The sequence below is a fragment of the Sapajus apella genome, unplaced genomic scaffold (genome assembly GCF_009761245.1).
Source record: "Sapajus apella isolate SASKATOON/1434 unplaced genomic scaffold, GSC_monkey_1.0 scaffold4, whole genome shotgun sequence".
NCBI classification, from domain to species: Eukaryota; Metazoa; Chordata; class Mammalia; order Primates; family Cebidae; genus Sapajus; species Sapajus apella.
The window spans coordinates 16425886-16434599 of record NW_022436944.1 but is presented as its reverse complement, the minus strand read 5'-3'; positions in this window follow the sequence as shown (position 1 = coordinate 16434599).

Here is an 8714-nt window from a genome sequence, read left to right as displayed (position 1 = left end):
TTGATTTTTGGTAGCTAAATATGTATTATATGGATAATTATTTATGATGTAAATAGCAATTCTCATTTTTTGCTTCTTTTGTTTTTTCTTAGGAAACCAAACACCTCATGTTCTCACTCATAAATGGAAGTTGAACAATGAGAACACATGGACACAAGGAGGGGAACATCACACAGCACGGCCTGTTCATAGGTAGGGGACTAGGGGAGGGATAGCGTTAGGAGAAATACCTAATACAGATGACAGGTTGATGGCTGCAGCAAACCACCATGGCATGTGTATACCTATATAACAAGCCTGCACGTTCTGCACATGTATCCCAGAACTTAAAGCATAATTTTTTAAAAAAAGAAAAAAAAGCAGAAAAAAAGATTTCTAGCCCTAGAAGAAGTTCCCAAGGACAAGTGTTAGGACTTGAGTAAGAAAAGCTTTTAAAGAAAAGAATAATAATCACCACATAGGTTATGCAGAGGAATGGTGGTTGATCAGGTTAATAATTTTAATTTTACAATGTACCAAAAATAAAAATCTGTTTCCATATTCAGGTCTTTGAAACTTCACAAGGAGTTAATTAGTTCATTTGTATAACAAAGACACAGTTTAACTTTATGAGGAAATCATAGTTAAAAGTTTGAAGAACCAATAGTGCTTAGCAAAAGGGGTCCAGCTCTTTCCTTGTGGTCCATAATATTATGTTGCTGAGTGTCTGGAGTCAATTACAAATCATCTCTGTGGAACTGCCCTGAGTTCAGAAAGACTCAGAACTAAGTGTGGGAGAAACCAATCTTGGTTTTTGAGAGTATCGCATGTTGACTTTATTCACCTGGGTTAAACATAAAACTTAAAAATGAATATGCATTCTGATGTTGACTTAAAAGGAAAGACATCAAGTCTTCATGTGGGACTTGTTCCCACTGCAGTCAGAGACAGATGCTTCCCCCAGAGTTGATTACCTGGAGTTAATTTAGTTTCACGGACATTGGTTGATTCCAACTGTAGAAAATGAGTTTTTGAAACTAAGAAATATATTTACTGACCTACTATTTTTTTTTACCTTATATCTTGGGTAATAATGTATTCATAGCTATATGAGTATTCAGTGAGAGTTAATTTTTAGCATTTGGACCTCCTGTTAGAATTCAGAGTATTATAATGATATAATGAACCTCTTTAAAGTATTAGAGATAATTGCAAAAATTAAATATAAAATATAATCAAAACCTTAAGGCTGGTCTCAAACTTCTAGCCTCATGTGAGCCTCTTACCTTGACCTCCCAAAGTGCTAGAATTACAGGCATGAGCCACTATGACTGACTAGGTTTCTAAAGTTTTTAGATGGAACTCTGTCTCCTCTACTTGGAAGACTCCTTCCTCTAGCAGAAATCTGGTATATAAACAAACACTGAAAACATGGGGAAATCATTCTCTGCTTTTCAACTTGTGTCAAAGCTACATGGGAAATAACTGTCAATGAAAGACAAATATTTCTGCTTTTGAAACAGAATGATTTCATCACATGATTTCATGGTTTTTTTTGTGAGAGAGTTTTATCATTAACATAAATACTTATATTTCAAAACGCAGAAGGTAAAAATAATTTTTAATTTTTCTAATTTCTGATGGTACATTACATCCTTGAGAAATTGAGGAAGGATGAGCCCAGCTGTGTGGGTGGGGTGAGAAGCAGGGCCAAGGAGAAGTGTCATGTAAGTTTCGTGTAACTCGGAGGAGGTAGAGAAAAAAGAGCATGCAAAATTAAGTAAATATTTCAAAATTAGGTTGACTTTTCCATTATGTACATGTTGGATTGTTCATATTTACCTCATTTTGGGCTCCTTATCCTCTTCCATTCTTATAGTTCTTATTTCTCAAGTTTGAAGAGTAGTCTTTCCTCCCCTCAATCAGGTGTTCAGATGGATAATAAAGCCAGGCTCCAGTAAGAAATTATGAAATAGAATAACAGGGAGCAATTAGAGTCACAGTAACAGCTGCTGCTGAAAAATTAGTGGAGAAACCTGGTATGGCCCCCTATTGAATAAACTATTCAATGATAACATTTCCAAATATAGCCTTAGGAAAATGAAAGTTAAACAGTTGGAGAAAGCTCCACAAAGAATGGATAAATGCCAGGTTTTACTCAATTTTTTAACACTATGGCATAATACTGAATTTAGTATGTGCTAAGCATCCAATAAATAATTGCTTAAGAAATCCATACTTTTTCTGTGATTATGTAACTCTACATATTGAAAATTTCATATTTAATATAAGACAAACACTTCATAAATATTTCTTGAGTTGAATGAATTAATTCTGTAACTTGGACAGGAATACCCAGTTTCCTCTTTTTTTTTTTTGTCTAAAGTTAATGATCACAGGAGATTTTAATTTTGTTCATGATCTATGTTAAAGAGATTACCCTTGAGATTGACTAAATGTTACCTGACAGGTTTTATTTTGTTTGTTTTTTTAACCTCGTCTCAGTAATCTTTGCAAGATAGCCATTGGGAACTTTGATTTCATGGTTTTTCTGAGAATCCTAATAAAGCGTATTGTGCTGGGATGATGATGGTGTCACAGGGTAAGAAAATGCCTTCTCCCAGTATTTTTAGCTGTTTGTTACTAATGCATATTTGATAGGATACATTGTAAATTCAGTTTCAGAAGTAGTGTGTAATTGTTGAACTAGTTACTATTATCACTGTTAATCTTGGAACTGAATATTAAATTGTTGCTACACTTCTGCAGAGTTTACCTTCTGCCTTTGACCTAGTCTTTTACACTTGATATATATGGGGTGACATTAAATCATTACTATACAGGGATTAGAAAAAGAATATCATGGGGTGCAGAACTCTGTGCTTTGGACTATCATGTATTCTCTTTGCTTATTATATTTATATCCCCATCCCAGAAAACATTGAAGAAACCTGGAAAATAGGGTTCATGAATACTCTGCTAAAAATGACTTCACTTACGGTAATTTTTTTTTTTTCTTTAGGGAATGGGGACATCTTTTTACAAGTATGTGTAAATTTTCTTTCAGTTAGTATTTTGAGAAAGACTTTGGTTTTTCTTTTAGAATAAATCAGCCAAATAATATTAATATGTTTAATTTAATTAATCATTAACATGCTTACTTAAATCTGTACAAAGCAGGAGGGAAAATTCTTGCTAAGGTTATATCTCTAAAGATAAAGATTATATATTGTGATAAGAATGAAATAAATGGTATTGTCTGAAGGAGATATGGGGATTATTAAATCACTTGATTATATTTGGCATTTCTGAAGAAACCCAGTCTCATACATTTTTTTAAAGTTATAGGTATATAATTATTATGTTTTACATTTTGATGTATATTTAGTATCTCTACTGTTTTAATGTTTTTCTCTTTCAAGTGGTTTTTCAAACATTTTGATCTCAAGAACTCTTTACACTCTGAGTTGAGAATCCCAGTAACTTTATTATATAGGTATTATTTATCAGTATTAATTGATGATGATAATTCCATTACAAATTAACATAAATGATATATTTATATCAAAGGAAAATATATTTTTAAAATAGAAAAAAATTAGCTATGGTAGTGGCACTGTTTTGCATTATTACACTTTTTAATGTCTCTTATCGAAGATAGCCGGATTCTCATATTTGGTCTGTTGTGATATCACGTATCATGTAGCTTCTGGAAACTCAATTGTATACTCATGGGTGAATTAGATTTTTGTAGAAAGTCAGAAAGAGTCATAATATTATGCACACTCCCTGAATCTGTCTCGGAGACCCATAAGCATTGCAAGATCACACTTTGAGATCTGCTGCTTTTATCTACCTCAATCTTAAATTGCTAGATTTTAGACTATTTTTATGACCACATCAGAATTTGAACTCAAATCTACCATGCTGAAAGTACCATGCTCCTTCACTCAAAATGTGCTGGTATCTGGAAGCCTCATAGATAATAGCGATAACAGGAAGCTTTAGGGAGAAAGCAGCAACAGACAATAAATGATCAGAGAAAAGAGAGCAATGCATGGGATGTGAGGAAGAGGCTGCCTGCTGTGATACCCAGAAAGATAACAGATTTCTTAAACTAGATACATGAGGCAGCTCTGCTCAAAGTCCAAAGTTTGCTGAATGACCTCAGCCTCTCATTTTTTATATTAATTGCTATTGTTTTGTCATATTCACTGGACAACAGAGGAAAAGGTTTATGAACAAGGGCCAGCCCTACAGTGACTGCTGTTATGTTCCCTGAATAGCTCATATATTTTTATATTTCAGAGGGACTGTTTATTTCCTCAATGTAAGCACATTCTGCAACTGTAAGAATTTGACTTTTACTTTCTCAAATGCAAAATAGCATCATGACATTGTATATCTAAAATAGAATTGACATTATGCATTGGTTTATATACATATGTATTATATATATATACACAATTAGAAAGAAAATATTGAGAAAGAATTATTTTGATGATTATGCTAGTGATCGATCAACTTCCAATTCCTCAAGGGATAAATGTTTTGTTATTGTCATGACTAAGACTAAATTACAATTACTCAAGTGATTCTTGGAGAGAGGCTAATTTTTAAATATATATCAGGGAAGCCAATATTATGGTTCTTGATTAAAATGGTATAGAGAAAAATTAATACTCTGCAGTTACATGTTCAAATTATATAGTATAAAGTAGGAGACAAACGTGAGCTTTAAAGACAATAAGATCTTAGAGAGTTTATCTAATTCTTTAGTGGCTCCTTTTTTTCAACTGCAAAATGAGAAAGCTAATCAACAAACTACAGAGTTACTATGAGACCAGGAGGGCATATATACCATAACGTCACTTAATAATGCCTAGAATGTTGCTGATTATTATTTAATAGAGAGGTAGTCAGCATCTATTTCATGAGAGAAGCTGTGAGAGATGAGGAAACAAACATTAAATTAAACTTAATTTAATAAAATTAAATGAAAATAAAATTAGCTGTAGAAGTTAATTTTAAAATGACACATTTGCTAAATTGAAAGGATCTTTCAATGCAATTATCATCAACTAGGAATGAATATTTTATCCAAGAATATTTTCTATCCAAGACTGTTTTCAATATGTATTGATAATAATATAGCTAAAATTTATTGAATACTTAATGATGTGCTTACTGTATTTTAATTTCCTTATAAGTATTATTTAACCTTGGCAACTACACCTTGAAGGAGTCATTATAGTTATTTTATAGATGAGGAAAATGAGTTATAGGGAGTAAGTAAACAAACCAAAGTTATGCCTATAGTTGATAAAATGAAGAATTACGAATCAAACCCAGATAGTCTAGATTCAGGCTCTGTAATTTTAAATTATTGTGCCAATTTTAAAATTTAATTTTAAATTTTCAGTAAAATTAGCTCTTTTGCTTGTTTAGCTCTTTGAGTTTTAACAAAGGTATAGATTCATATAACCACCACCACAATCAAGATATGGAAACACAGTCCCTCAAAACCATGCTATTCCTTTGTGGCAAACATTTCTCCACCCTTAGTCTGTTGTGATCTTTGATCCTTATGATCCTTAGATAAAGATCCACTGATCCTTGTCTTTCCTTATAGTTTGCCCTTATCAAATAAATGGAATCATAATGCATATGGTCTTTTGAGTCTGGCTTCCTTCACTTAGTGTATGCTTTTGAAGGTAATCTATATTGTTGAGAGAGAAAAATTTTAACCTTTTTTTTTTTTTTTTTTGATATTGGATCTCACTCTGTCACCCAGGCTGGAGTGCAGCAGCATGATGTAAGCTCACTGCAACCTCTGCCTCCTAGGCTCAGGCGATCCTCCTGCCTCAGCCTCCCACGTAGCTGGGACCACAGGCGTGCGTCAGCACACACACGCTATTTTTTTTTTTTTATTTTTGATAGAAACAGGGTTTCAACATGTTGCTCAAGCTGGTCTCAAATTTCTGAGCTCAATCTATCTTCCTGTCTTGGCCTCCCAAAGTGTTGGGATTACAGACGTGAGCCACTGGGCCCAGCCTTAAATAATTTTTAAAGCTATATAGTGTTCCATTATACGATGTATCACAGTTTGTCCATAATAGTCAGTTGAAGGATATTTGAGTTGTTTCCACTTTGGTATGGATATGAATAAATCTGCTCAAACATTCATATATAGCAAGCTTGTTTAACCTGTGGCTCACGGCAGTCCAGGACTACTTTGAATGTGGCTCAACACAAATCTGTGTTATAGGCCTGATGATGTAGGCTTTTGTGTGAAAAAGTTTTTATTTCTGTTCATTAATACCTGGAACTGGATTTGTTGGGTCATATTATAAGTATATATTTAATTTTCTAGGACCTGACAGTTTCCCAAGAAGTCTGTATGATTTTGCATTTATAGCACCAGTAAATAAATGCTCCACTTGCTCTGCATCCATACCAGTGCTTAGGATTTTCAGACTTTTTAAAGTTGATTTTCTTTGTAAAACATGAGTGGGATATATTTCTATTGTTTCATTTCTGGATTCTCTCCTCTTCTTTCAATCTATCAGCTACTATTTCATCAATACTGGACTGTATTAATTACTACAGCTTTTTAGTAAGTCTTGAAATCAGGTTTTATGAGTTCTCCAACTGTGTTCTCCACTTTCAAAATAAAGTCGTTGAGGTTTTTAAATACATTTGATGGTTTTCTGTTTTTTTTCACTCAATTACCAAGTGGAGGTGTTCAAGGATAATTGTGAATCATCATTTCTGCTTTCAATTCCATCAGTTTCTGCCTCATGTATTTTGAGGGTCCTTTAATGGGTATTCATTTTTCATTATTGTCTTTTTGGTAATTTATTTTTATCATTATGTAAATATGTCTTTATCCTTGGTTATTTTTTTTTTGGTCTGGAGTTTATTTTGTGTGATGTTATCATAACCACTATAGTTTTCTGTTAATTGTTATTTGCATGTTATGTGTTTTATCCCTTTACTTTTCAAAAGTAGTCTAGATCGTTATATTTAAGATGGATTTCTTGTAGATAGCATATACATCATGCATTTGAGTAGATAACAAATTCTTTTAGAAAATATTTCTCTTTCAACTGATGTGTTTATATTTGATATAATTTTTGATATGGTTGGATTTAGTTCTATAGTTGCATCATTGTATTCTGTTTAACCTCTCACTTCTTATTCCTCTATTTCCTGCCTGTTTTGGATTATATGAATATTTTTTAGTATTTCATTTTTATTTTTCCATTACAGTTTTGGCTATTTTTTCAACTTATTTTAAAAATGACTTTTCTAGAGATTACAATATGTATTTCTAACTTTTCACCGCTTACATAGACTTAACAGTTGACCCCCTTATGTATTAAATAGATATTTTTCAACCACATAGATTCCTTTACCCTTAATGCTTTATACTATAATTGTCATGTGTATTGTGTGTGTATGTGTGTGTGTGTGTATATATATATATATATATATATATATGTATCAACCTTTCTAGAAATCTTAACACATTTTGCTTCAAAGTTATAAATATTTTAATAATTTTAGAGCAGATTATAGTATATTATATTTACTCAGTTGATCTTTATTGATTTCTGAAGTTCCTGATTTCTCTGTGGTATGATTTCCTTTTGGCTTGAGGAAATTCCTTCAGAATTTCTTTTTAGAACATATCTGCTGGTGATGAATTGTTCTAATTTTCCTTCTTGTGATAATGTCTTTATTTTTTCCTCTATATTTTGCATTTCTAAAGTATATTTCCATTATGTATCAAATTCTAGGCTGTCAAGTCTTCTGTGTGTGTGTGTGTGTGTCATCCACCTCAGCCTCCCAAAGTTCTGGGATTACAGACATGAGCTACTATGACTGGCCTATTCTTTTTCTTTATCTTTGTTTTTCAGCAGTTTTATTATTATTTGTCTGAATGTTTTATTCGAGTTTATCTTTTTCGAGTGTTGTCGAGCTTCTTGGATTTGTAAATATATACCTATCAGCAAATTTGGGGAGTTTTCAGTCATTATTTCATCAAACACATTTTCTATGCCAGTATTTCCCCTCTCTTTCTTTGGCTACAATGACACAAATGTTGTTTGATATTGTCCCATGGCTTCTTAGATATGTTCCATTTAATTTAAATAATATTTATTTTTTTTTACAGATTATATAATGCTGACCCTTTACTAGGTCATCTACATTTTATTATTAAGCCCATGCAGTGAATTTTATTTCAGAATTTTTTCCAGTTCTGAAAGTTTTATTATTGTTTTTTTAAAATTTATTTCTTGAGGATGGCTATTATTCCATTCATTTTCAGATAATTCATCTTTATGTTATGGAGGATGATTGTAATAGTTACTTTACTATCTTTGATTTCACATTTGTAACCTCTCAAGTTTTCATCTGTTGATTATGTTTCCCTTAGGGAAATGTTTCATTTGTCTTGTTCTTTTTATGACAACCAATTAAAAATTGTATCCTAAGCATTTTGACTCGTATTATGAGATCCGGAGACCTTCTAAATTTCTTTGGAGAATATCGGGTTTTTATTGTTGTAATTGTTTTGTTTGGGGAGGCAATCAACCACATTAGCTACAGGCTGAATGATTTGCCTTTTCCTTCTGCAGGGAAAGTGGCTCCAATGTCAACTCAGTTTTCAAAGCCTTTCCTGTGCTATTTGTATGCCTTTGCCTTGCTTCTTTGATTTAGCTAAACAC